Source organism: Canis lupus, chromosome 6, assembly GCF_048164855.1.
Source record: "Canis lupus baileyi chromosome 6, mCanLup2.hap1, whole genome shotgun sequence".
NCBI classification, from domain to species: domain Eukaryota; kingdom Metazoa; phylum Chordata; class Mammalia; order Carnivora; family Canidae; genus Canis; species Canis lupus.
The window spans coordinates 29,562,500-29,588,855 of record NC_132843.1 but is presented as its reverse complement, the minus strand read 5'-3'; the positions used below and the strand labels follow the sequence as shown (position 1 = coordinate 29,588,855).

Sequence of the window (26,356 nt, the reverse complement as noted above, 5' to 3'; positions counted from 1 at the left end):
TAATATTGTCTGCACCTCTAGTTAAACATACACCTCTAGTGGGCTTTGATAAGCAGGTAGGATACCCAAGATAGTTCACTTGTTGGTCTAATAAAATTAGCTAGGTATACGTGAAAGTTTGATTTCATTATATAAAGTTTATGATTATTGGTGTTTTAACCTTAATATTCAACTATGTTCTTCAGGTTAAAACATCAGAATAAGTGATTTTTAGATAATTGAGGTATTTCTTGTAAAAGTGAGCAGGAAAGAGAGACAGACAGGCAAGGAGAGAATGAGAGAAAGATAGAGAAAGAACAAATTGTGGTTGACCATACTGTGTATGCCCTATTGTCCTTCTCTTTGCTCTTATTCTACTCAATTCATTGACAATGCACTCTCTTTCACATGTTACCTAAGCCTATCATATTATTCAGCGAACAAACAAGTAGGTATTTGGATTATATACATAATTATTTATAGAACAACAGAAAGTACAATATAATATACTTGAAAGAGGATGACCAATGGCTAGTCCTTGAATCTTAGCTAATATCTGATTAAAATAGCCTGTGTAATTCAGTGATTCAAACAAGACACTTCACTTCTCTGAGATTCATTTTGTCTGTATTTAGAGTGAAAGGCTGAATCAGGGATCCCTGGGTGGCGCAGCGGTTTGGCGCCTGCCTTTGGCCCAGGGTGCGATCCTGGAGACCCGGGATCGAATCCCACATCAGGCTCCCGGTGCATGGAGCCTGCTTCTCCCTCTGCCTATGTCTCTGCCTCTCTCTCTCTCTCTCTCTCTCTCTCTCTGTGACTATCATAAATAAATAAAAAATTTAAAAAAATATTAAAAGAAAGGCTGAATCATCTGTAAGGTTCCTTCTAGCACTACTCTAGGATTCTACTCTTTAAGATATGATCTTCCCTTTTACATGAAAATTTCCCAAACAATCAAAGAATAATTAAGACCCCAGAATGATGCAAATTCCAGCTTTATTAGTCATGGCAGATAATTTTTGAGGTTCATTCCCCAGATTCTAACAGGTTGAAAGGTTTATAGATGGGAAACAGTGTCAGCATGGGTTCGGCAACACAAATTTCTTTTGCTGCACTAAATCTCTGCTCACTAAGAAACAGTCTTGTGAAAGCAAATATTGGCCACCAACCTGGCAGTGCACATCCACAGAGGAGGTGAGCTGACACAGATCAGATGAGCGCAGAATAAAAACTTGTCTAAGCCACAGACCTTTGGAAATACAGAAGCAATTCTACTGACCTTTTTCTTCCCTTCATAGAAATGTTGACTTGCGCCATTGTGATTCTGTGTGTAACCTGGAGCCAGAGGAAGAAATATAGAAATACCACAAGGAAAGCTCATCTCCCCACATGTCCAATTTGATTAAAACTGTTCAGGGCTCTCCCTCTGAGAGCCAGCCTTCAGGGATCTCCATATAAGTAAGGATCAGTGGAAGATGCACTTTCTACAGCTCAGAGTGCCTGCTATCCCAAGTGAGGCTGAGAAGTGGGTTTTTTCCAAAGCAGAGTCCAGAAGGCCAAAGCCCAGGTTCCCAAGATTCCTGTACTTCATGATCCATATTCATGGAATCTTGAGGCAGTAAAGGAGGAGACTTGGAGAGGGACAGAATGGTTTGAATTTAACTCTTATGTTTACAAGCTATGTGTTCTTCAAGTTACTAAACTCAGTGCTTAGGTTTCCTTATCCACAAAATGGCGATAACATTTTTTTTTCATTGTCATTGGGATATGGAAACAATTCAAGATAATGACTGCAAAACTCTGGACACAGTGCTCTGGACATGATTGCTCTGGATGCCAGAGAATGTAGGCATTAATTTTACTGTGCCTCAGCATATTTATTTCTAACATGGAGAGAATAATAACCTTATAAGGTTTTGGGAAAGACTAAGTAAATCAACTTTTATAAAGGGATTATAAACATTATAAAATTTGAAAAAAGCAGTGCTTGGGTGGCTCAATTGGTTAAGCATCTGCTTTCAGTTCAGGTCAAGGTCCCAGGGCCCTGGGATCAAGCCCTGGTTGGGCTTCCTGCTCAGCAGGGAGTTTGCTTCTCCCTCTCTGTCTGCTCCTCCTCCCTGCTCATGCACACATGCTTTCTCAAATAAATAAAATATTTTTTAAATATGCAAAACATCAGCTATTACCATCATTACTGACATCATTCTGGTGGTCATTATCTTCTTCAAAAGTGGCAGTCTAGAAGTCAAGCATAAAATTATTGTTTTTGACATCACTAGGTTTATAATTAGTAAATAGTGTTAGATCTGAACTTACTCATCACTAGAAGGATGTTGCTTACATTGGTCCTGAGACGGGATAGTATAGGGAATAAGATTATGACCTCTGGATTCATATGCTCTTGTTTAAAATCCTGGCTCCAACATCTAACAATTGTATGCCTTTAGGCAAGTTTTTCAATCTCTTTGCCCAGGTTTCATCATCTGTAAGTGGGGATTGTGTTAGTTTATGCTTCATTGAGTTGCCATGAGAATTAAATTATGTGTTAGAATGCTTTTAGCTTCAGGTTTCAAGAAGGTTCCAATGACCTTAAATCATGTATAAGAGAGGCGCCTGGGTAGCTCTGGGTAAGCTCTTGGGTAAGCATCTGCCTTTGCTCAAGTAGTGATCTCTAAGTCCTGGGATTTAGCCCTGCATCAGGTTCCCTGCTCAGTGGGGAGTCTGCTTCTTTTTCTCTCTCCCTCTGCCCTGCTTGTTCTCTTTGTCTCTCTCTGAAATAAATAAATAATAAATAAATAAAATCTTTTTAAAAATCATGAAAAACATTGTTTGATGCCCTGACAGGTAATTGAGTATAAGCAGCATGCCTGCTACAACTAGTGCTTAGCTTCCTTTTCCTAGGTTCTTTTGCATGGCCCCAGTAGGTGTAGGCTCTGACCTCACATAAGCTTCCTCTCTCATCCCAGGATGCTGTTAGCATCACCTGGAAAGCACACATTCTTGTCTTCTAGGAAAGAGAGGCAAGCTTCCCTTGCTTTGCCTGACAGTTTTTGTTGCTAAAAGCTTCCTAATATGATCGCCTTTTTATTATTGGCACAAATTATCTTAGGCTTTGCATCCTCAAACCAATTACTGACAGGAGTGAAAAGGGAGTATCACTATCAGTTTGGGTGAATCCTCTGGGCCAAGAGTCTATATCCATGTCCACTATAAATAGTGATTACTTAGGACTGGGATTGGAGGATCTAAAGGTGTGATGAATGTTAGAGAATATTATTACTTTTTAATTAATATATTTATTGGGGAAATTAAATTGACAGTATATTAAAACCATACATCTCAGGGCTTAGTAATAGTAAGTGCTTAAAAAATAGAGACTACTACTATGTAATTAGTTCTGATTCCTAACCCAACATATCCAGCATCCTCAGTGCCCAGTGCCACAGATTCCCTTTGAACTTGGTGCGCTTGCTGCCCACAATCTGACCCTTCCCAAGCTTACTCCATAGCATAGCCTTTATCATTCATATTCTAAATAATTTTTATGATGCCTTTTCTGACTTCTCCAAGTGGAAAGAGTCTCTTTTCTTTCTATCAACCCTGAAAATACTTCTAATATATACATTTTTCAAATGATGCCACAAAATTAAGTATCTCAATTAATGATCTCAGCTTCCCAAGAATTAGAAGCTGAAATCATTAATTGAGATACTTAAGTGAGATGTTTGAGGGCAGAGATAGAGTTTTTATATATCCCTCCAAAGTGCTTGACCCAGTGCAGTGCAGTTAATGGTTACTCAATGAACAATAGTTAGCTAATTGCTAACTAGTGGCCAAGTGGACTCTAAAAAAAAGTCTTTTACCTTGCATCACTTATTAAAGACTGAAAAGGTAGCAATACAATAACAAATGCACAGGGGTATTGTCACCAAAGGAATTTTTTCCCTCATAAAGAGACCCTTAGCATTGCCAACTCTTCTTTGAGTCCATGACCAAGGAGAAAGTATATGAACAGACAAAAAGTTAAGTTCAGGGAGTCACCAAAATGACATTGGGAATAAAATGTCATGTTCTTTCACCTCACCCAAAACTAGTGTGAAAATTTTCTGTATTCACATCCGCCCAAAATAAGGACTTTTTCTATCCTCTCAGAAAAGCAGAATGCTTACTTTACATTCATTTTGTCTTCTAAAATCCTCATCCCTCCTAACTCCCACCATCCATGGTTCTATGGACTCCAGGTGAAGGGTGAGAGGTATAGGATGATATATATAGGGTGACCACAAAGGATGGGTCACTTCTTATGGATCCTTGACAAACACAAGCAAGGTAGGGCCTATGATTTCTTCCCCTCAGAGCCAGCACCTGTACAGTGGATTCCCGATCACCTTCTGGTGCCTTGTTAGCACTTATAAACCAAGATCCAAACTTTTGAATGTCATTTAGTTGGAACGCATCTGATGTATGATTCTGTACTTCTCATTGTCCATTTCACTGTTTAAACTCTGCTTCCATCTCTTCATCAAATATGCCTCTACTCCCTGCTTAAATATTTGTTTCCAGGTCTTTCTGTCCAGAATGCTCCCCTTCCGGACTTCCAGTTAAGCCCATACTTTGTGTAAGACCCAGCTTCAATCATTCTTCCTCTCACATGCTATGCTTCCCTCTGCTTGATAACTCCAACTCAGCTGACTGTGCCTTCACCATCTGTCTCTTTGGTGAGTACCATTCGTTCATCATTTGATATTGTAAGTCTGTGTGGCTTTCTCTACTATTTCATGTGTTTGTCATTTCTCATCATTAGTATTGGAGTGGATGGGGACTGGGATTTTCTGACTTCCCATTAGTCTTCCCATAGTATTCAGAATTTCCCCCTCCCTAATCCCCATGCTAGCACAGAGAATTGTCTTTAAATACTTATGTGTGTTTGATGAATTTCAAGTTATTGCAGTGATTTACAATCTACTTTGGCTATGTCTGAGCATAATGGTCTTTTTCAGAGTTTATCTCTTGTTTTGGGTGCTAAATTAGGGCAACAACAGGAAACTCTCTACTTTTTGTTCAGCTCCATGCAAGAGAGAAAAGAACTCTCTGTAACCAAGAAATACACTGGTCATATCACTGGGTGGGAGAAGGGGAAAAATGGAGAGCCCTCAGCAATAAACAGGAGCTAGCAGTTAAAGAATCTGTGCTTGATAGTCCATTCTCTTCCCAGCCTTCTAAGAGGTCCAGAGCTATCAATTCCAGTGGCCCTCAAGCACCCCTAGTTCCTGATAGGAAAGTTTTTTCCACATTTCAGCACCTGTGCCCTGGTGCTGCCTAAGTGAGGTCACAAAGAAATTCAGAGGGACTATATAAAATCGATAACAAGGTAAAGGGCATATCTTATATACTTTTATGCTTTATAATATTTGTTAATGATCTCTATTATTTATAGTACATATTAATATGTAACAACACAAGCTAGTGCTCTTATAGTTCATTTTCTGTGAACCCAGAGATGCTTGGTTTACATATGCATATTAAAAATATTCAGAAAAAATAGCATATTATAAAGACTCCAATGAACTCCTATGAAATATCATTTCACTCTCCTGGTCCTTTTTATGACACAACTAAACATGATAAAGTTAGTGCTTCATTTTGGGTTGATGGCAAGAATAATGATTGTAGAGCAAAGGCAAGAGAAGGGTCTGTGTTAGTCCTGAGTTGTTGTTGTTGTTTTCAAGCAAAATACATGTGCAAAAATGGCAGGTTTCCTTCTCTTCTGTATGGTGACCTCATTATTCTTTCTTCTGGAAGGCACCAGTGTTCAAGTTGTATCTGCTCATATAACTGTTCATATATTCACATTTTAATTTTTTTATTTAGCTAAACTACCTGAGTCTACACATTAAACTGAGAACTGAGAAAGTCAAAGCCATGCAAGCACACTTCACCTACCCTTGTGGTAACCATAGATTCCCAATGTTCCTCATTTTGTCCAATATCATTACTGTTCTCACTACCAAAACCATAAGTAATTTCTGAATATTTTAACATGTAAATTTTTATCTCAAACTTATTACAAAGAAAAACACAAAGATATAGTTATCCAAACAAGGATAGTACCACTTTTATGTAGGCTCTATAAGGAAAAATTTTATAGAGTGAATTTTAGACTCTCTTGATATATAGACCTAATCATCTAATCCATATAGCCCTCTTTAGTTGAGATTGTTTATAATAAGTATTTCTTATTTGATTGTCTTAATGGGCTCCAAAATGCAACTGCTATTGTGAAGAATATTACAATATTATGATGAGTTGGGGGTAAAATTTTATGAAGTGTGGAACCCTGCTACTCTATTTCCTGCTGAGACCAGACACTGTCTACAAGTGGGAAGGGCTGCAAGTGTAACTGCAACTTCTCAAGGAAGAAATATTAATAATTGTTTATTTATCCCACTGGAGAATTTGAAAGGGGACAACTAAGAGAAATGATATAGAAAGCCAAAGTAATGATAGAACAATGAGCAAGTGAATGGTGCCAGAAAAGGCAATGGTACACAAAGCAAAATAGAATACTGTCATACTACTTGGCTCAACACTATTTAATAGCAACAACAAATTAAATGATAAAAATAACCATTCTTTAAATATAACTCTTGAGAAGGATAGGAAGTATAAATAGGGACACTGAGTAAGAGAGTGAAATAACTATCTTCCATGGGGGGGAATATAAATATATAATATATAAAATTGATAAATCAAAAGTTGTAAGATAAATGTTTAAAAAATGGAAGTAATTGCCATAAGAAACTATTACAAGTTGAAAGTAGATGTTTCCGGGGAGTGCAGTTGGGAGTTGGGGAGAGGCATGGGATAGTACATGTTGCTTTTAGTTGTTTTATAGTACAATTTGAGTTTTTTATAGCTTCATGTTTTGCTAGAAATAAAAATTAAATTTTAAAAGAGAAGTGGACCTTGGATTGATCTCTGGAGCACTCTGGCATTTAGAGGTCAGGCAATAAATGAAGAGCCTATAAACAGGAGCTAGCAGTAGTTTCCAGGAGAGTAGGAAAATGTCCAAGAGAACATGATGTCCCTAAAGTTTCTCTACCATTATAAAAAATATTCTAAAAAGGAAAGGGTGCGGAACCATGTAAAAGGCTGCTACAGTTCTAAATAAGGAGAGAGAAGCATTCCTTGGATTTATCATGATGGAGTATGTTACTAACATCAACAGTTGACTTTGGATGTAGTGAAAGATTGAGTGGAATAGATTGAAGACAGAATGAGAAGTGAGGAATCTGGTACTGTGGATATAGAAAAATTGAATTGTTTTACTTTAAGGGGAGCAGATAAGAGCGGCAATATCTGGATTGGGCTACAGGCTCAAGGGACTGCCAGTGACCCAGTGAAGCAGGCAGTGACTATGGGTTTACTTAATTGCACCTGGGTAGAAGCTTTGGCCTTTGATAGCTAAAGAAGTTCCTGTCTGGAAGTTTTCTAATTTCTTTATGAAATATGAGACAAAATCATGAGGTAAGAATAGATAGAAGATTAGAGGTATGAAGGTGAGAAAATAAAATGTTATCTCCCTAAGTGGTAGAATTAAGGATAATACAGGGAAACCAAAAGCAAGAGTGATTTGGGCTCAATGTTAGAACAAATAATCTAATGGTCAAAAGAATCTAAAAATAGTCATTTGTAGTTCAAGGACATGAAGCCCTCACATCTTAGCTTGTACATAGTAAAAGAATATGGTGATTTGCAGCTTGCACATGGCATATGACTATGGTGGTTTGCAGCTTAAATATGCCATTATATCCAAGCACAAAACATAGTGTATGTTCACATCAAGTTTCCTCAACATCAGCTGTCTCATTTCCTGGATCTAGTGGGTTCCATCAGAGCTAAAGCTGGACTGCCAACCTTAAGCATGCTGATAAAAGACCTCAGTGGGTGAAGTAGATAGTTAAAAATGAGTGGCTATAAATTTGGCTACCCTTATGTTCTGAGCCCTCAGCTAAGTGTCATCATTTCTGTGATAAAGTAACCCCAACTAGTGTTTTAAAGGAGACCCTAAAAATTACTTTTTATAGGAAGAGGACAGCCTGTTGTTTATACATGTCTTAGAAATTTGTGGGTAAAATAAAGGATTGACTCAGAGCTGACAAACATTACTGAATAGTATTAAATAGACATTTAAGTAGAAGAAGTTAAACAAGTCAAATCTTTACATGATCTGAGACTGCCTTCCCAAAAGTTGAGTTTTGGAAAAAAAACAAAAAAACAAAAATGAAGTTGTCATTACTTGAAAAATAATTAGCAACCTGTTGCTAAGTGTAGTATTTATATCTTTCTAAGCCAAATTATATATATAGAACCATCCTGTTTTCAAATACAAGAAGGACATTTTAAGAAGGGCATTAGCCACGTTTTTTTTCATCCCTAGAAAGGAAAGAAATAATGGAAATGAGCCATGAGTTAAATGCTATTTTGGTTAATACAACATATTTGTAGAGAGTGGAATCCCATTTGCTCTGGAGTGCTTTTAGAATGGGCATGCCTTCTGGTGGGTATCTTGCCTGGGAGAGGGTTGTTGAATCAGTTGAGTTCTTCAGGTTCCATCCAACACTTGGGATAGAGAAGCTCATAAGTTCATGGTGTCCCCCCCCCCGCCCCCGCCCCAGTTATGTCAGTGAGCCCACTGTAGAGAAAAGAACTGTGCATAACATGCTGTAGATGTGGGCTTGAACCCACATCTGCTTGAACCTGGGCTGAGTTTGTATCTTGCTTTCACCAATGGAATGGGGTAGAAGTGGCACTGAGCTAACTCAGAGCTTAAGGCTTAAAAGGGACAGAAGCTTCTGGGCTTTAATGCTCTTGGCAACCCATTGCCATGCTGTGAGAAGCCAAATTACATGGAAAGTCTGTATGGAAGAGAACCATAGTTCTGTTTGTTTGTCTGGCTGGACAACTAGCACCAATTGCCAGTCATGTGTCATGTAGTGAACATGACACATGTAAGATTCAGCACAATTGAACCCACAAATAACAGTAAAATCAACAATGTCATGGAGATTGGAGGAACTGCTCAAGTGAGTTCAGTCTAGCAACAAATCATAAGAAATAAGAAAATATGTGTTGTTCAAGCTGCTAAGTTTTGGAGTTGTTTTTTATGCAATAGATAGCTTAAACATTATATCAAGCAACCCTCAGACATTTTATTTAGGTTCTGAAATATTATCTGGGTATGAAAATGTGTGTAGGATGATGATTCTTCTGAAATAAAAATTGGATCAAATTTCTGATAATTATGAGAGGACATATAGAGCAACTGAAGATAAGACTTGGAAACTGAGGGTGCCTCCATGGCCACGGTTTACAACCACGGTACACAATTGCCATCATTGTCATCACAGAGTCTATCCTAATGTGTCTCTGTGTCTCAGTGACATCATTCTCTTTTCTCTGCTTCTACTTTTTGGTCCTTTTCCTTCCTCTGCCCTTCCTTACAACACTCTGACCTAGGAACTAAATCTCAACCTCAAGCTGAACTTAAACTTATCTTCCATCATATATATATATGACTCTGGCTCAGGACTGATCTGAGTGTGGTTTATTTATCTTTGGAAGCAATTAAAAGTTGACTGTCATTACAAGTTGACTTTTGGCATCTCTACTATTGGATGCCAGCTCCTAGCTTACTGAGGTGCTTCAAGAGATAGAATGCTTTGGTTAAGAGAAGTGATCAGACATGCTTAAGCAATGCTTGGGAAGGCTGTTGGCAGACTAATAAGAAAGAAATTTTAAAAATAGAAAAAAGAAATTGACTAAATTAAGTTAAAATTTGAAAATATAAGGAAGACAGGAAGGAAGGAAGGTAAAAGAAGAGAGTAATATATATTTTTACCATCTGTTTCTAATGCTTCTCAGCAACTTCCAAGCCCAAAATGTTCTCTTCGGAGTTTACTAATATTGTTCCTGTGTTTTCAATGTAAACCTTTCCAGATTATTTGTGGTAATAGGGCATTAAAGAACATTAAATAAATGCAAAGCAATATATGTTGTACACACACCACACACACACACACACACAAACACACTCACACATAATATGCTTGCTAAAGAACCTCAAATTTCATTAAATAGGCAGTATCTGCTTATGAATTATTTTTAAAAATAGGAATTTCCACTGAATCAAAGGTATCATCCTGATGTCAATATGAATAAGCCAATAAGATGGTAACAAACATCCTCAAAGACTCAGTCTCAATAAGCTGATAAAACAGGAAGCCAGGAACCAGGACTGCGAGCTGAGGCTGTGATTCCATCACTGATTGCTCTGGGCCTCCGGGTGGGTCATTTAACCTTGCCTGTCTTCAGATTTCCTATCACCAAAAAGGAAATTAAAACTGGAATTCATTCTCCTGGGTAGCAGCCTAAGAGCCAGAGAGCATCTTATCATCCTATTTATAATTGTAGACTCACAGAATTTTAGAGTTGGATGGGTCTTTAGCCACCACCAAATTAATCCCCTCATTTTACAGATGTCAACACTGGGACTCAGTAAGGTGAAGCATCTTGTTCAAGGTCAAGCCAGCTGGTACCTGACTTTTAGACTGAGAGTCCATCATGATATAACATAGACCTATGCCCCCCAAAGTATTCTCATCTCCTTTCCTCTTTATACCCATAAAAACATCTGTGTTCAGTTAAAGAAATGGTTGAGAGCATGGGATCACTTTGAGATACTTACAAATTAGTTCTAATGATCAATTTACAAATAATATAGCCTTTAATGTCACGTTTGATATTTGCCTGAAGATAGAAGATCAAAATTATAACTGCATTCCTATTATCCTGATTTGTGGAAGAACAGGAAATGCCTTTGCTTAGCAAATTATGATTGAGGTTATTTGGGAACATGAATATATCTTGGCTTCTGATTGATTCTCTAAGGACTCCTCTACCACCTCTGGAGAATGTCCCTCTTAAGATGGCAGCAGAGGCTATAATAACCCAAGCTTAAAACAAAAGAAAACAAAACAAATTATGTGTCATTTCCACAAGTCCATGAAATCCACACAATCATAGTATGAAAAATTAGAGGAAATTTTTATTGCATTCTTTTGGTCACATCCTGACTTCTATTCAGCTTCACATGATTTTATTTTTCTTCCTCCTAAGGACTTGAGCAGGTGCAAATGGATGTGCTTCTACAGTTAGGATTTTTATTTACATTTCGGAGAGCCAGCACAAATCATTTGGCCTAAAGTTTCATAGAAGCTTCTCTTCTATTTCCTGTGGAAGAAAGACATCACCAACTGCATTTCAGTAATGCTTTAAGGGAAATGGAAATCAGTGCTGCCCAGTGAGCTTTGTGTACGGTGGCTTGCGAAGGCATTTTCTATAATGTATGGAATGAACTGTTTCAAGTTTTTTTTCTTTGCCACTATAATTTTTATATCTCATTTTACCTCTGTAATTAAGACAGGTCTGGTAGGTATTTAAATTAGGCCAGCTTTCATCTCTATCACACATTCATTTCAAAACTTTTATGAATATTTAATAGAGGTTTTATAATTCATGGTGATATGATGAACAGCCTTTTGGCCGTTAAGTCAATTGACAGAAAAAAAAATCTCTCTCTTCAGGCAGAAATAATAACGATTCTATTTCTGTTCCTAGATTGGTGATTACACAGTCACCTGTTTTCACATTAAACTTTGATGATAAATTACTCAGCAACCATGATAATATCAGAAGTTTTACTGGCCAGAACAAATTGCCAGTAATTGCTCGCAAGATAAAGAGAAAAGCACTGCCTCTCTTTCCCCCTGTCCTTCCCCCTGGGGGGTTGTGGCTGCGACCCCACAATCCAACTGGCTCCAATTTCTTTCATTTGCTCTTTTCATTTTTTTTGTTTCCTTTCAAACCTCGATCTGTCCGCCTAGTAAGAATATATTAATATTCCATTAGCATGGCTGCAGATTTGGCATGCACACACAGAACATAGGCTGCATAAAAACAGTTAACTTTGAGATGAATTGCAGTTCAAACAGGTTCATTTTCTACCCGACTCCCCACAGGACATACATGCACATTTTAAAAAATATTTGGGGAAATGCCTCCAGATTAAAGTGTACGTCAAATGATGCTGTTTCCAAAGCAACCTAGAGGTTTTCTTTCATTTACATATATCAAAGGTTTAAGAAAAGAGTCTGATGATAATACCTAAATATGTATCAGAGGATTATAAAATCTAACCTTGGCATCAGATCCGGGTAGTGGGGCATCCTGCCTTCAGTATTCATCTCAGCACCAAACTGGAACCATAAATGGTAAGAAATGGAGGAGTCGCACTCCATCCTCCAGCCCTTTGGAGTCATCAAGGGGCTGAAAGGAGGCCCTCCCTACAGCATATTGGGGAACTGGACCATCCCACCAGGCTTTTATGTCTCCTATAATGGGGTCACAGACTCCACTGTCTCCCTGAGGAGGTAATTCTGCTGCCTAATAGCTTCTACTCCAACAAACTTTTTTCCCAGATATGCAGACAACTCCTCTCTGCTCATTTCCTTCTCAGTAATGCCCCTTTTACTAGCCTGCAAATTCCTCTTTGGGGGTTTACAGCCCTGAGGCAGAGGCTGTGATACCATAGTTCCTTAGCAGCAGCTTCACGGAGCTATACACACTGCATTCTTTTAATCTCACCTCGTATGTTAGGGCCTTCATTCATCTCCTCAATCATTTTTGTGGCTCCTCTTCTTACTTTGTCCAATTTGTACGAATATATTACTTGTATGAATGATGAGTTTGACTCTATAAACTGTAATGCATCAATGACTATGTGGTAGTAAATACTCACCATATCCTTAGTATGTATATACACCACACACACACACACACACACACACACACACATACACACACACACACACTGAACGTTAATATATTCAATACCAAGGGCATAAACTCTAAAGGCATTCAAGTACCCTTGGCTTTACCCAAGGAGAAATGCAGAGAAAACTGTATTGCCCCATCTCCTGCACCATTCCTTCTAAACTTTATTTCTCAATGAGACCTTAGAAATCTGTCCTTGGGTAAGGGAGAGTAGAAAACTACATAACAGATCCATATCCTGGTTATTACCAATGCAAATTTGCTTCCATAAAAAAGCATTAAACATGAGCATGCTCAGGTTGAGTATTATTCAGAGCCCTATGTGAGAAATAAAGCAGGGAATTCTGTGAATATTCCTCTATCTCTGGACAGAGGTCTCACAGAGGGATGAGAAGAGTCAAATGTTATCTAAATTTCAGATGAGGCCATTTTAGAAATTATACCCTTTAGTTCTGCTAAGGAGGGAGGGTGGAATTTACTATCAACATTTCCACACATTCCATTCCCTCTCCCTTCAAAGGAAACCTCAGAGCTGAGCTACCAAAGTGGCATCATGCAAACAGGAACCCATAAACATCAACTGCCTCTGTTGTATAATGTTTGATGTGTGAACAGTGTGTCATTGTGATGCTGGAAGAAGCCCAGCTCCCTCCTTCTTTATTGTGGGCTGCAGGGCCTAATAGGCATAAAATAACTGCCAACTGGGCCCATGTGCATTTTAGTGCTTTTAGATGCTGAATAATTTAAATAATTTTATTCCAGTGAGGTGGGTGGACTTAAGAAAGCAAATGTTTACAGGATGGTGGTTGTGAATAGATGGCCACTCCACGCACACTTGTGCACAATTGCATGCACTCTTACACACACACACACACCAGAGTCTTGCAGACAGAAACATAGAGCTATAGAAGTGAAAGAGCAGATTTTTTGTTATCATGTCTTCACTTTCAATACATGTGTATTTTACCCCTGATATTTCAACCATTCCTTTTCACTTGTGAATCCTTGTATCTGTGAATCCTGGACAAAAACCACCAAATATAGAGAATTGAAATGAAAGCTTCATGATGGTTAGTTTTATAACTTAATACAATTATAACTTAATTTTATAGTTACGATGTATGGAAAAGAAGTTATTGTTGATTTTATTTTATCTGAAGCAGCTTCAAGGAATCTTCTGGTCTAACAAGAAAGTCTCAGCTGTTGCTCAGCATTGTGATAACATTTTGATCTTGTTTCTGAGCAAATGCCATTACTATACTTCTAATTTTGCTTTTGGGCCAGACCTTTTTGAGGGGATATTTATAGAGCCGTGTTTTTATACACATGTCTATCATGAGATAGATTCACAGATGTGATACATCATAGTCAATGTCTCTCTCATATGCAATCTAGACTGAAGATTGGTCAAAGCCTGCAAAGCTCTGCCTAGAGCCAGAGGAGCAGACTAAATGAATTTATGGATCCCTAGAAGCCACTGAAAATTTAGGAAGACACAGATGTGAGTGCACTAGTAAACATTTATGTTGGATGTTTCATAACTGTAGGTATCTGAATATCTTTCCTTTAGGCAGCCCGATAATTGATCACAGCTGTATAAATTACAGGTTACTAGAAAGGCTGTGGCATATTGAATTTATGATGAATTGCAGCCACCCGTGATAACTTTCTGTTACGTACTCCACCCCCCAACACACACACCCAAAGTACTGTTCCATGCTTCAGAGACTAAGACCCTCGACAGAAACTAGAATGAAAAGTTAGCCAAAGCTCACAAATTCTGATTTAGAAGAAGTAAAGTAGAAGGCTTAATAAGGCCTTATAATCTGGGCACTGTGCTAGACTGGGAACTTTATCCCTACACTCATCTGATCCTTACAGCAACCCTATGAAATACGGACTATACTTCCCACACTATAGAAGAGGGTACTAAAGCTCGGAGTAGCTTACCAAAAGTCCCCCAGCTTTCAGTAGGCCAAAATCCAGGTTCCAAGTCTAGATATGGTCAGATACAGCATCAGCTGCTGCATTCATGTTATCTGTCTTAAAGGATATACCCTCAGAGTTTGCACTGGATTCTAAATTCAGACTCTGTGGGTTGCCAACATTAACAGCTGGAGGGAAGAACTGAGTCATTATTCAGATGTACACTTTCTTTATATAGAGACAGAATAGCCTGTGGCTCAATGGCAGCATTTAAAGGGCTGTGGGGAGGAGGACCCCTATTACTCCCTTGATGAGCTTCACTGCCTGCTTGTTAGTGCCTGAGATCCCTCACAATGGAACAACCTTCCATTTCACAGATATGGAGAGGGCCTAAAATAAAATCTCCCAGAGAGTTGTAGTACCCAGTCTGAAATACATACCTACATTAGACAAAAATCCCTTCCTGGGAAAAATTGATCAGAAATAGAAAAATTTAAGAAAATGTGGGCCAGCTGAAGATCTCCCCTAAAGGAAAAGGCTGAGGCAATAAAAATTAAAAAAAAAAAAAAAAAGAACTTACAATTTCCTTAGGCAAGGCATGTTCTGGATAATTGATGAATTAAATATGGGCATCCAAGTGTTGTGTGATATAAACAAGTCAGGTCTTTCTTTTGCCTCGGGTTCCTGTCTAGAACATGAGGCAAACCTTCCTGTGTACTCAGGATATTGAGCAACTTGACTAGAAACACCTCATTCTTACGTGGTGAATGTGTTGCTTAGAACAAACATCCATATCTATTTCTCTGAGAGGAAGTTTTAAATTAGAAGCAGAAATGAAAACTTCAGAAAAATAAAGATAAATTATTTTGTTTTTCCTCCTTGTCTATAGTAGTGACTATCTGAGGTATATTTAGAAAACATACAAGTATTAAGGATATATGCTAGCATGTTCTTCAAGTAAAGTTATGAAAAGGAAAATAGCCATAGTCCCAGCACAGCAAGATGCCTGAGATAATATTGATAAGTCACTCCCTACAAAGAGTATAACTGCATTTGGTAGACCAAATAGAAATCTTAGCCAATCCAGTGAAAGCAAAAGGGCTTAAACAAATTGGAGGGATCACGGTCAGACATAAGAAAGAACTTATTGACTCCTAGGAATCAAATATTGATTAGGGAGGTGAGCAATCCATTGCCTTGAGATATTCTGAAACATAAATACATCTGTTCAATTTCCTAATTGCATAACAGAATGACTTCTTTCTCCCTTGGAGACTTATAAAAGAAGAAAAAAGTCTTAAATTAATTAACCACTTTGTTTTAACTGTTTAACATATAATTAGTGTTTGTTTCCTAATAGTATACCAGTCATTTTATGGTAATATTTACTAATATTTTTAGATTATCTCTTTGTACTACATATTTTACATACATTAGTGGTCATAACATGGAAAGTAACTATTTCGAGGCTATGGCTAATAAATGGTATTGCAGGATATTAGCTCATTACAAAGTACAGCTACTTCTACAACACTAAATTGCTTAAAAATATCAAGGCTTAAATTTTTTTATGTTTTCTCAAATAGAATATAAAGTACTGGAGAGTGGAGGCTACATGTTTCTTGCATCTGCATGCCCTTCACACATACTTGGTCATCCAGCTAATCATGTTGATTCTTCTTCCTCCTTCACATATGCTGAATTCAACAACTTCTTCCTACCCTCAACTTCACTCTTTTCACAGAAGCCACATCACCATCATCTTTCAAGAGGAGCACAAAGAAATGAACCAATTTTGTTTTTCTTCTTTGGTCTTGCTCAGCTCCAAAAAATTTTCTCTCTGATGGCGAGATTGCATTATAAATGGAAATTAGATCAGGTCCTGCTCTTGTCTAAAACTCTCCAGTGGTTTGAACTATCCGCAAAATGCCATTTCACCTCAACACACCTCTTGGGGCTTTGGCATTGCTTTTGCCTCTGCCTGGCATGATCTCTCAGATCATCTTCTCCAGGGCAGCTCCCACTTACAGTAGATAGGCTGCATAGGCCCATGAAAGATCCAGCTTTGATGAGTCCCTAGAGATATCCTTTCTTTGTTTCCCAAACCTCATCTTTTGGGAATATACTTACCTTGTTTAAAGCACTTAACATAGAGCTTGGTGTGAGTAAACATGGTGGTGTGAGTTAACTGTTTATTCATCTTTTGCCTGACAAGACTATATGACTTTTTCAAAGGCAGCAGCTTTGAGTCATTCATAAATAAATCTTCACCAGTTCCTTAAATTCTCAATGTATGTCATGAATAATGGATCCATGGTAATGTCTGGGCTCCTAACTGGAGCTTAATAAATGCTTATTAGCTAAATTCATGTACTTTTTTAAAACTTTGTAGGATCTAATTTATCTTAATTGGACTTAAACAAAAAGAGTTTCTTCCTGTCAAAGCACCAAATTTCATGTCAAACATCAAAACAGGCACACTAGTTCAAAAACCAGAGGAGAGAATGATGATGGCTACTTTCTGAACAGGAGTAAAGAATGTTCAATGTCCACCAGTTAATTCTCCTCTGTTGTTTTTCTCAAGGGTGTATACATAAAGCTGCTTTTCTTGTAACAATACAGATTTTTGGCTAGGAACCATTAACAAATGTGTTAAGTCGTTGTGACAACTGATTAATTTTAGTTTAAGGTTATGAATACAAAACAACGAGTGTTGGTATGTTACGTGCATTTTAATGATGTCACAGCAAAAGTAAAGGATGAGAAAGATAATTCAATTTGCTTTCTCTAAAAGGTCAGTTCTCCTGAGATAAAAATTGTCCCTTAGGGTACCAATGCCTTTCTCTCAGCTGCTTCTCTCTTCTGCTGCTTCTCTGGCTCCTCCTGTTCCTTGGGGATGTGAGCATTTATACTGAAAGGCAATCAGACTGCGTTGTTTGGAATGAAGGTGTGTTGGTAGAGGGGAGCAGAGGACACCCGTGCTTTTAAAAATGGATGGAAAAATGTGGTTTTGCCCTTGATTTCACCATTATTCTAGCATACTTTAAAATGTGAATTTAAGAAAAGAAATAGAAATTGATAAAGTTATTTAAATAGCACATTTGCCAATGTTTGTATATACACCTGGATGTGGAAGTTTCTGTGAGGAAGATTGTGAATCAGTTGGTCAAAGTTTATCACAAGTGTTTATAACTGATATCTTGTATTTTGGCAGGATTGAATCTTTCATAACAGCAGGACCCAGCACAGGGTCTTCACAAACTTGGAGCTCAGTATGGATTTATGGAATCAATGGATTAATATCTGACTCTAGATAGGTCGGGAAACATTCAGTGCATGGCTTTTATCACCCATCCAGTTGGGCTCAGGTTCTTACAAGTAAGAAAACAGATTCTCAGTTATGTATAGGTTCAGCAGAAATTTTGTTTAAAAATGAATATTTGGCTTAAAGTTTCACAGAACAATACAAAAGGGAAGTCTAAGTGAGAGATAATCAAGTTATCAAAAAGTACCTGAGTTTAAGTTTTAATTGTGTATATGAAACAGAAAAATATGTAACCATAACATTAAAGATATCACAAATCTCTTCATGAAATAAACAGCAAACAATGAGTGAGTAAAGATAAATAGAAATTCAAAGATGGGGCAGGATACAATCACCTGATTTCCTTAGAGACAATTTTTCAGGGGAGGAGAAATTTTCGTTAATGAGAGATATGATTAGACTGGAAGACTTCCAGAAGATGATCTTAAAAGAGGAAAAAATAGAAGTAAGGATGTTCAATAGAGAAAGCTTGATTTAAAGAAGCTGAACAAAAGCTAAGTGAATATGCAAAGGAAATAGAGAAAGTGTATGGAGACATTTATATTCATATATCCAGTGTGTGGGGACACTCATATTCATAATCTCACAGTGCCCTTCTTTGGGGCCCCACCATCATTTCATATTCAGATCACACTATAGGTGGAAAGGAAATGACTACTCTTAGGCCCTCTAATCATAAAAGTTCTCTTGTGAGAGGAAAAGACACTGTGCTGTCCTCAAGTGCCTCAGACTAAGTCAGATTAAGAATAGGACATCTGGGAGGTGATAATATGTGGTAGAACAGTGGAGGTAGAAGCCCTGGATTGGGGTTACTAGTGAGCTGTATAGTAGAACAAGTTCTCTAACTTTTCTGGGCTTTTGACTTTCCTCATATGAAAGTAGATATAATAATTTTATGGTAACATGTGACACTTCAATTTTTTTAACTAGGAGGTGCTGCCCAAATATAAACTATTTCCTCCTCTTTAAAGAATTGTTTGGAAAGTTTGGTCGGGGAAAGCTTATTGGTAGAGGTCAGACTTAAGGTGAACCTAAAACATTAGGGTTTCAAGTTCATACTGATGAATATTGGAAAGTAATGGTATTTCTGTCATTGTGTCAGTAATTACTTTCAGAAAATCCTAGCTATTAGGAATAAAGAGTAAAAACATAGGAGAACAAAGATACTAACTCATACCCTGACAACTGAACTCAGATCTTAGCAAATAGGAGATCCTCTATTAACATGTATTGAAAAGAAACACATACTTACTTTTTAAAAAACTGAGCTATACCTCATACACAATAAAATCCACTCCTTTTGGTGCACAGTTCTATCAAGCTTACTTGTTTTAAATGCAGACATAAGGTAAGATGTCTATGCTGATACGTTCATCTCCTTGTTTGCTCATCCCCATAAATGACCACAGGGATATAATTTATGAGTAGGTTGAGCAGGAAAAGAGAAAAATTTATAATATTGATATAGAACAAAATAACTGACACATCTGTGTCTCACTATCCCCCACTGAGGAATGACAGCAGCATTGATGATGAAGATGGGCAATGAAGAAGGTGGCTCATCAGTTCTTGCTTTAACATCCTCATTAAGGCTTGCCATACATGTACAGCCAATAGACTGAGCTAGGGAAATAACCTCAGATGAGGATGAGAAGAAAAAGGAAAAACAAGCAGAAAAAATTGAATCTAGACAGAGTTATTGCTTTCCTAAAAATTATTTGCAAAATAAATTTCTGTATTTCCTACCATGTAGTCTCCTAATGTCATGACTAAGCTGCTGATTCTATATCTCTTGTCTTATGTTTATTTGACCTTCCCTTCTACCAGGTTCTTACAGTCACACACACACAAATGTACAAATCTGTTCAAAATGGCATCTAACAGAAAGTAACCTTTTTATAAACTATAATTACCAATAATCAATCAAAGTCTGAAAAGAAGAATTCAAGCTAGTTATTTTCCCATTTGACATAATAAAATCTGTAGTGAAGAACAGAAATGTAGCTCAAGTGAACGGGGCACTCCTTAAAATCTCACGGCCTCTAGCAGTTCCATTTCTCCATAGCCGACGGAGAAAGAGAATTGACCCTTGATGTTTTCCTATAGCCTACTGCTCAGTCCTGTGTAGACACTAAGGGATTTTACAAATTAGCAGGCAGGGTAACCTGAGCTGAAGAACAGAAGAAAGCTGAAAAAAAGAGAGGAAGTCACAACTCCAAATGCATGCAAATGAACGAGTAGAAGAGTATAATAATGATGAAAGAATATAGGAGATGTACACACAAAATAAATGAAATCCTTAGGGAGTAAGCTCACTAATATATATGACCAAGAAATTTTGAAGATATTGTTAGTCCTTTATCATAAATTAAACCTACTAATTCACTTTTCTTTGCAAACTATGATATGGGGAATGGCATTCTCTGGCAGTACCTTTCGGTAGAGAAAAGTAAAGGCCATCATTGTTGTTATTTCTCAAGTTTCCAATCTAGCTGTAAGAACAGTATGGCCAAGCCTGCTCCCCACAAACAAATGACTGGCAGTGGGCAGTGAAGTGAGGCTTGGGTAGCACTCGGTGGAAATCATCCAGATAACATGCAGCCACCCCTTTCCCAACGGTGGAAGGTTGAGGACACTTAAGGCGGACAGGGATTGAGATGGAGGAAGATCTCACCCTGTAGAACACTTCATAATATAAAAGCTCAGTTAAGAATATATATTGACAGGTATTATATATATAGGAAATGAAAACAAATACATTTTTCTAAGTTTGCATTTTGGGAAGCGCGTAATTCACTAAGAATAATTTATATAGTGCCAAAATGTATGTCATCAGCCTTCAATTAGGTCCTACTATATCAGTGTTGTAATAATATCAGTAGCTTTGCTTAGTGATGAGAGGCCACTGAAGGAAAATGAAATACTTCTGTTGAAATCATTTTATTAGCTGGAAGTTAGAAATGGTTTTCTTTATACTGCAAGACAACTCTATGAGAGGACGAGCCACCCCTCAAAGTAACCCCTTACCTATTTGCTACCAGCTTGAATTTCCGCATACCAGAGTACCTTCTTCCAACCCCATGTTAGAGATACAAGCACAGAAAGAAATTGATTCCATGGGAGGATGCAAGTAGCTCTCCTCTAGAGAAAAAGATTTGTAGTAAACCACTTTTCACATTTGTTGCATGTAGAAAAAAACAAAAACGATCCGACTTGCAATAAACTGATTTTAATACAACTTGGGTTGAATACAGGTTGTATTTTTTCAAATACCTCTGAAAAAAATCTTCTAGAATTATTCTCAGAATTTGATTCTCTACATTAACAATTCTAAGGGATGCTGTTCTCCATTGAAATCTATGTAAATATTGCAGGAAAGTTGTTCAATGCACACCTTATGCACCTGTACCATTTAGATCTCTGTGAGCATAAATGAGGGTGGCCCACACACTTTGGCAGTTTTGAAAGAGAATAATTTTAACTAGCACAGAGGGTTAGTTAAGTAGATTTGCTAAATCACATGTGCACACTAGGCATATCAACAGGCCCTCTCCAAATTTTTAGGCCTCTAACCTCCTTTCTAATAATTATGGAAATTTTTGAATCATCCTTTCAAGAATAGAGTTGTTCCTGTGAGGACAATTTACTTATTATCACTGCCTCCCCTCCTCTCCGATGTTCTTGATCAGTTTCTTCTCTTGAACACCTATTGACCAGCAAAACAATGAATGCAAATGTTTTACACACAGGTGTCTCATTTGTGTTTAATATCTGTAAGTTTTAAAATAAGTTTAACATCTATTGTTTCATTCGACTGTCCCCATAAAGGTGAATGTTGCTCACAGGACATATCATGGGACTCAGAATCCAGAGGATTAAGAGGTTGTCTTTGTTCCATAGTGAGCAGTGGTGCCCCACATTTTCTTTGTCCTAATGGACCATGATCTTGTTCCATCAACAGTATATCGTGGCCTGCCAAGACCACAAACTTCTTTCATCAGCCATAGAAATAGACATATGTATATTTAGGTTTTCTGCTTATTCTTTTTTTGTGTGTGTGTGTGTGTGTGTGTGTGTGTGTGTGTGTGTGTGAAACTATTAAGCCAAATGCCAACCAAATCCAATTCTCCAGGAAATGAGGGAACAGTATCTTCTACATTTTGCTATTCTTTTTGGCTAGGTCACTTCGTGAAACTTAGACAACATCTGCGTGGCACAATTCAGATATCTACCGCACTGTCATCAGTCCAAATTCAGTAGCCTGGTTCATGCTGCAGAGACCTGCACATGTGCCTCCTTCCCATGCCTCCTGTGACTGTGGCTTGCTAATGCACACACAGACCCTCTGCTTCCTTCCAAGAAAACATCTCCTTTCAGCCAGTTAATCAGCACCCTGTCCCCCTGCTCCAGTCTGGCTAGACTAAGTAGACAATGTCACTATTAAGCTGCTGAGAATCAGATACCATGTCACACATGTGGTTTCAGAAGAGTGGTTGTAAGAGGGACAGCAGCCTCCCTGCCTGGTGACACTGTGATGGCTGGCCCTGTGGACAAGCAGCCTGGAATCTCATTAGCCTCTTTTCTGGCTGCAGCACTGCATGTTAAGCATCTGTGTCCTCTGATTGCAATTCTTAGCTTGGGGCCTTTAGGGAGCATGCCTCTAATCTGGGATCCTTGTCACCACCCCAATTTCAACATGGTGTAGGAGGGGACTTTTCAAACACTTTTTGCCTCTATATCCAACTGGAATATCACCAATCAATATCTCCTCATCTACAACCAAGATTTACCATTGTCCAGTAAAATATCCTTTCTATTTGTGTTCTCTATCAGGTCATGAGGGTTTTGTACTTATCCTGGCCAAGATCTGATGCAAATCTTTTCCTGTTTATTTCACAGTGCTTAACCAGTATGACTCCTGTGCCAGGGGTCTCATTTAAACTGAGGATTCAGGACACATCCAGCCTTGCTTTCCTGTGATTGGGTTCTCATATATGGGGCCAGGCCAGGTTATCTGCATGGTCAGTTTGTTAATTAAGGAAGCCATGTGTCTTTTATATACCAATATTCTATACTTGGGTCAGTTGGGCTCTACTGGTGGCTGGCTAATAATTCTTAGGAGAAACTGATAACCATGTACATCTTCTTGACTTATAAATTCTGCCACTAACAAAGACTTCAAAGCAGAGGGACAACCAATGGAATGTCCTTTAACAACTCTATTTCTGTTTTTCTGTATTTCTAACATCTTTGCTCCTATTTAAATAGGCTCTTGATTGTTATTTTAATTAGAATTCAGACATTCTTCCAACCAGTATACATCTCACTCCATTAATACATGGAGGTGCTTACTATATTTCAGGCACCGGTCAGAGTTTTAAGTGGAAAAGGCCCAGCTCTCAAATCTTGAAGAGACTCTGGTCTATGAGGAAGAGGCTTCAATTGACCTTGACACTCCACTCATTCTTTTTTGGGTGGAAAGTGCCGGGATCAGCTGATCAAAAGCAATTGGTGAGCACTATTATTTAAGGCTACTTTATGCACCAGAGTGAGGTTTGTGGGCACAGAAACTTCAGAATAACAAAAGGAAGACCCTTAGCCCGGAGGAATTCAGATGGTAGCTGAGTTGACATGACCCATTTTACTTTTGGAAGGAGAAACCAGGACCAATACAGAAATGATCTTGAATGTCAGAATTTGTTTGGTAGGTAATGAATAATCAATATGCCAAGAACAGGGGCTGACTCATAATGCTTAATTAACTTAATATATATATAAATTACATAAATAAATTTAAATATAACTTGATTTATTATTTATTATATATAATTATAAATTAATATATTACATATAAAATATAATAAAATATAAATATATATGTAGTTTGTTCCATGAATGATTTAATTAAAGAACAACAATGCCAACAGAGACTAAGAATCTACTCTTTAATCCCTGATAGACTTTAATGGACTTTTTAGCTTCCCATCAGATTTCTTTTTAAGAAGAAAAAAATCAGACCAATAATGGCATCTTTTTTAGTATTATCCATGTTTAGGTAATATACTAGGCATTCTCCATTTATGATTTCTGTCTAATTACAACAGTCCAATGAAGCAACCTTTTCCCTTACTCTTTTACCAAGACAGGCTCTGGGGGCTCAGAGAAGTTCAGAAATTTGTGCCATGTTTAATACATGGTAAAAGGTGTCGTTGGTATTCAAACTACAAAGTTGCTGTTAAGTGTTAGGCTCTATCTGCTGTGCACAATGAACCACCTAGGCTAGACTCTTCTCCTGACCTTCGATTTAATGCAAGAGGACAATGGATTCCAGGCCCCGGGGACAATATTTTTCTACTGTGCTCCTTAGAGGTATTTCTAGGAGCCCATGGCTCAGCCTCTTTGCATTTTCATGCTGATGGCTCATACTATATTAGTCAGGTTAATGTGTGTTGACCCTTACCTTTTGCAGGTAAGAGTCCATGATACTAAGACCATACTTCATTTACATTACTCTGCTCAGCTCCTGGCATCATGCTTGACACTTTGCAGGGATTCACTGATTTTTACTGAATTTTATTGAATCATATCAGGCCCACACCTGGGGAATGAAGTACCAGGCCCCGGGGTATCAGTTATTGATTGTGGGATTTGGGGCTCCTCACTCTCTTCGAGCCTCAGTTTCCTCCTGTAACTCCTTACGTAATACTGTTGTTTGGAGAGCTGAATGAAGTAAGCAGATGAATGAGACACCCGCCATAATGTCAAGCACATAATTAGACAGAAAACTGTGTCTGGGTTCTTTTTTCCTCCCCTGCCCCTTTGATGCTAATTTAGAAGGTGATTTTAGGAGATGACTGTCCTTTAAAACCCAGGAATTCCAGTAACCCAGAGCTTTCTTGTGTTTCAAATATTCTTGGTTGTATGTTAAGTGACCCGAAGCCATTAATGATTCACTCATTGGTCTTAACAAGCTAATATGCCCCTAAAGGTGCTTTTAAAACACAAGCTAAGGGAAGCAAAGGGTTGAACCATTTATTCTCTGAATTTGATTGATGTCGACGGGCAATCTGGACAGCTGAGGTCCAAATGCACACTTTTTTTTTCCTTTTCTTCCATGGCAGGATTGATTTTAGCCTGAATCATCTGAATAATTGCCTTAGCTCCCTTAAGACATGTCTTTCATTTTGTGGGTGTAGACAGCTATAGAAAACAAGTATTATTTTAACCTCCTAAAAACATGGAAACTCTCAAACACAGAGAGGTTAATTGGTTTGACAAATGTCACACAGCTCCTCAGTCGTGAAGCTGGGAGACAGCCTCCAGGTCTCCAAGCTACCCCTCCTCTCAACACATTAAAGAAAACCATTATTGCTGCTTAAACACATCTATGCTTTCAATAGGAATAATAACCTTTACAATAACACATTCCTTCACTTTGAGGTATACAAAATCATAGTGTAAAGGTATGGTCTAATGAGGTAATCACATGTAAAGAATTTTTATTATGCCCATTACCTAAATGTCACATATTTTCATGTCTTAAACTCATACTTTGCACTTAGGTAAAACAGACAGTAGATGGTTAGAAAACAAACACACAACGGAGGTTAAAGTACTTATTTTTCTCTATCAAATGATAAATTATGCTATTGGGAATCATGAATTCATCTATTCAATCAAGTATTTTGAAGCTCCTTATGTGTTAATGGTGTGTACTGTAGAAAGACAATGTACACAGGATAGGCTCTCACTGGAGTGCACTTTCCATAAGAATGAACAAGGTGCAGCCCTGTAGAGAAGTCAGCACCTCCAGTTTGAAGGACTAAGGTTCCTGACCTGACTCTTACTAACTGACTGGTAAATTACCACTGCCCTTGAGGAGTGGGAACTATAGATAGTATCCAGCTGGACTAATATTTAATGGGTTTTATTTAGAATTTACTGAGATCATGTAAAAGAAATGACTAAAAATATTGAAGGGCTTTATGAATGAATTACTGTATAGTTTTTCTGTTAAGGGGGAAGGCAAGACTGTATTTAGTACAAGGCTTACATAAGCACCAGTTCCTTAGAATGAATGCTATAGTCTGTTAATCTAGAGGAGAAAAATCCATATCTGCATCGGTAGTTGGAAATAACCCTTGTTGGGACTGGCTTTTGGATTGGAGCTTTCATTTATATGGTGGTTTTCACTTTATGTTAATGAATATGATGTCATACATTTTCAGTATA

General features: G+C 37.9%; 1 long non-coding RNA gene across 3 annotated transcripts in view; it reads left to right on the top strand.

The window, feature by feature from the left end:
• The window catches only part of LOC140635174 (uncharacterized), a 72,751-nt gene that overhangs the window by 24,963 nt on the left and 21,432 nt on the right, over positions 1-26,356 (top strand). For all 3 annotated transcript variants that reach the window (XR_012032509.1, XR_012032510.1, XR_012032508.1), the window contains 2 exons: positions 14,269-14,374; positions 16,386-18,177. This is a non-coding gene — a long non-coding RNA (uncharacterized lncRNA). The remainder of the gene's footprint in view (positions 1-14,268; positions 14,375-16,385; positions 18,178-26,356) is intronic.